The 3,838-nt window shown below is 45.5% G+C and overlaps 1 long non-coding RNA gene across 1 annotated transcript; it reads right to left on the reverse strand.

Annotated features, from left to right (window-relative positions):
* Positions 1 to 1,955: 1,955 nt before the first annotated feature.
* Positions 1,956 to 3,284, reverse strand: LOC139062444 (uncharacterized). Its single transcript, XR_011515983.1, has 3 exons — positions 3,023 to 3,284; positions 2,745 to 2,838; positions 1,956 to 2,622 (listed from the first exon to the last, which is right to left on the reverse strand). It is a non-coding gene; the product is annotated as an uncharacterized lncRNA (long non-coding RNA).
* Positions 3,285 to 3,838: the final 554 nt, after the last annotated feature.

The following is a 3,838-nucleotide window of genomic DNA, read 5'->3' on the forward strand; positions in this document are numbered from 1 at the left end:
TATAACATGTTGGTGGAGCTGGGTTCCGACTATCGGCTTGTGGAGCTCTCGGGAGACCGATGTTTTCCACCCGGAATGCCGGCTGTTTCTCCCCGCAGCCTGGTCCATCTCTGTCTGATCGCGACTCCTGTTAGCTGCGCGGGCTGACGGCTGGTTCTCCCAGCAGCTCGGCACATCTGTCTGATCGCGGCTTCTGTGTGCTGTGGCGGGCTGACGGCTGGTTCTTATGGCAAGCCAGAACCGCCAAAATACGCCACTTCTCCCCGCAGCTCAGCGCATCTCTGTCTGATCGCGGCTTCTGTTTGCTGCGGCGGGCTGACGGCTGGTTCTCCCAGCAGCTCGACGCATCTGTCTAATGGCGGCTTCTGTGTGCTGTGCGGCTGCCGGCTTGTGGAGGTCTCTGAGACCTGGTCTCGGAGACTTCTGTGTTCCACCCGGTTTTACTCAGCGGTCAGCCCGGCGTATCTCTGACTCGGAAGCTCTGGTGTTGTGCACAGTTAAATCCGGTTGTAGCTAGGTTGCTACCTCCGTTAGCTTAGCTCCAACCTCCGCATTAGCTCTGGGTTAGCTTGTAGCTAGTTCGACCGGGTGTCGTCAGTTGATCCCAGCCTTACAGCCCCACCCTCAGCTCCTCCTCTCTCCCTTTTATGGAATTGTCTGGGCTTGACGGAACCTGTGACACGGTCAAAATGGCAGTGGTGGCCACCTCCCATTTTAGCAGAAAAACTTGTTATTGGAGCCTATGGAAACCCATTGTCCATATATTAATGTCGATGATCTAGATGCCACTTTGTTTTCACTGAGGTCCAAAATGCACACCACAACAAAATTCTCACCATTCTACCTAATGTATGGAAGAGAGGCAAGGTTCCCATGTGAACTTCCCGTTGAAATGCCGGTAAGAGTCTGCCTGTCATGAGTTATGTTGGAATCTTCCTTTGTACTATCATATTAATATACATGCTGATTTTGTGAATACTTCTAATCATTTTCAGACATAGAATCTTTTGACAGTAATGTTTTTATAACTGTGTGTAAATGTGTAGCATATGTATTGCAAAAACATTATCTGTTTTTGCAATGTAGCTGTCATCTATTATTATTACAATGGAATACAGCGAATATGTAAATGAGCAAAAGGACCGAGATGAGAAGGTAAAAGAAAATGTGGAAGTGGCACAACAGAAAATGAAGGAAGCATATGCAAATAGGGCAAACAAAAAATACAAACATTTTACATTCAAAGAAGGGGATTAGGTGCTGTTGTACAATGTAAGACTAAAGTAGAAAAGGAGCCAGGATGGAGCGTGACTATTCTGGCCCATACACAATCCAGCAACTCTTGAGCAAGACTGCTATGCTGACAACTATGACAGGGAAACACTTGAAAACAAAGCACAGCATCACTCACCTAAAGCCCTACAAAAGAGGCAATGTGGGACACAAGGAAGCTGGGCCAGATGAACCACCAACAAAAATTCAAAAACTTGAAGCAAGAGAGGGAGTCAGTTATTAAGTATGTGGGCAAAACACATCTGGTGGGAAAAACTCAAAATCAGGACTCCGACAAGGTGATCCCTCCCTTTTCCAAGTTGTCTCCCTCGCCCCCTCCCTGGATGTCTCCCTCACACCCTCCCAAGACACCTCCCTCACCCCCTCTGAGCATGTCTTCCTCGCCCCCTCCCAGGATGTCTCCCTCACACCCTCACATAATGGCTGTGTCTCAATTCAGGGTCTGCATCCTTCGAAGGACCCAGCCCACCCGGCCGACGTGGGCTGCGTCCTCCGTCGGCCGGGTAGACCGGATGTTAACGGCTGTGAATTTGGACAGGCCTAGCCTTCATGAACTCCCTCGGCGAACGTTCCGTCGCCTAGCAACCGTGGAACCGCTGGGCAGAAGGGAGAAGGAACTTTAAACGATGGAGCTCGACGTTTTATTTAGTTTTTTAACCCCCAGAAACCCAAATTTAGAAAACAACTGCAAAATATTTTTTTAACCTTTCACATGTTCTAGGAGGCCAGATAAACGGGCCTATTTACACATTTTAACAGCCAATAGTGTTGCAGAACTGAACAATAGGACCTATTAGCAATGTAAATGTGGTTTTAAAAAGAAAAAAAAATGGGGAAGGTTTATTCTTGTAGACTTAAATCTGATGTTGTAATATTACAACCGTGGGTCTCTGGGGGTTAATCATTTCCTTGACTGTTGGAGAGCTAATTCAGAGAAAATACTTTAGACTAGCTGAGCCTGAGCAAAGATGTGATAATAGTTTTTAATACTTTCTAAGGGTCTTAATTTGACCAAAACCGATTTATCACCTTTTAAGACTTTTCAAGACCCAGCGGATACCTTCTAGTAAACAATTCTCATTTGTAAACAAAAATAAAATTCAAGAGTTTAATGCAGAACTGATTTTATTTAGATATTTCTTTTACATGTACATGTTTAATCTTCCTTAACCATTTTTTTTCTAGCAAAGTAAAAAGCTGTCAAAGTTCTTCCTTCTCTCCTGGGCTCCTGCTGCTCTGCCTCCCTCTGCAGCCTCATGTCCTCCCAGATCAGCTCCAGAAGCTCATCGCTGGCACCTTCCCCTGGATGCCCATTTTCTCCAGAATAGTCTTAACAAACATGTAAGAAAAGAAACAGGAAGAGAAAAGAGGACAACGGGTTATTCCTTTCATGTTTTCGCAGAAAAAAAATAAACTCAAACGAGTTTTTAAAATATGAGATGTTATTGTACCTCCATGCCACAGCCGCCGAATACTTTACTCCGGTGATCATGTGGTCCATCTCCGTCCTAAGCTTAATAAATTCCCTGGTTTTCTCTTTTGTTCCTAAAATACAAACTTCTATTAAAATCAGGGGGAAAACGTAGCGGGAGAAGTACGACACCGAGCGCGGCCGAACATACGAGCCGAGACCGCAATACAAGCACTTTTACTGTAACATTTCTAACTAAAATAACGTTCATGTATCACAAAAAGTCCTTAAACTGACAGTTTTCAAGTTTATACTTACATGTATATGCGCAATCCTCTCCGACAGCTCCCGCTTCACTGTCCGCCATTGTTTTTAAGTTTTTCTGCCGGCCGGCCCGCAAGGCATCTTGGGAAATGCTACCTATTGAAGGATACACCCGACCCATCCTTCATTCAGGCGAAAAGAAGGCCGCATTCGTCGACCGCATTTGAAGGAGTCTTCGAATTGGGACAGGCCGAGTCGCGGCGCTGTGACGTAACCGGCCGACGAATCCGGCCGAGGTAGGATGCAGACCCTGAATTGAGACACAGCCAATGTCTCCCTCGCCCCCTCCTGAGACATCACCCTCACCCCCTTCAAACATGTCTCCCTCGCTCTCTCCCTGGAGGTTTCCTTCACCCCCTCCCAAGACATCTCCCTCACCCCCTCTTTGCACGTCTCCCTCACCCCGTCCCAAGACTCCTCCCTCACTCCCTTTCAAGACATCTCCTTCGCCCCCTCCCAGGACAGGAATTTGAGAAACGTGATTGGTAGCAAAGACTCGTGCTCTCATTGGTTCCACCCAAGTTCCTCCCACTGATGCTAGAATCGAGACAAAAACATCCGTATCTGTAGATTTGAGGTTTGTACCTGTAGAATGAAATGTGTGTTTTGAGAGTTTTGATTTTAAACTTGTACCTTGATTTTTCAACTTGGAAGTCTGCTAGTTACAAAACGAAAGTTTCATGTTTCTGAAGGAATGTTTGATGTTACAAAATGAGTAGTAAATGTACAAATTAAAAGTTTGATTTTACAAAATAAAAAATACATGTACAAAATACAATTTTCCTGTTAGAAAACAAGAAATACAAGTAC

Source organism: Nothobranchius furzeri, chromosome 13, assembly GCF_043380555.1.
Source record: "Nothobranchius furzeri strain GRZ-AD chromosome 13, NfurGRZ-RIMD1, whole genome shotgun sequence".
Lineage (NCBI taxonomy): Eukaryota > Metazoa > Chordata > Actinopteri > Cyprinodontiformes > Nothobranchiidae > Nothobranchius > Nothobranchius furzeri.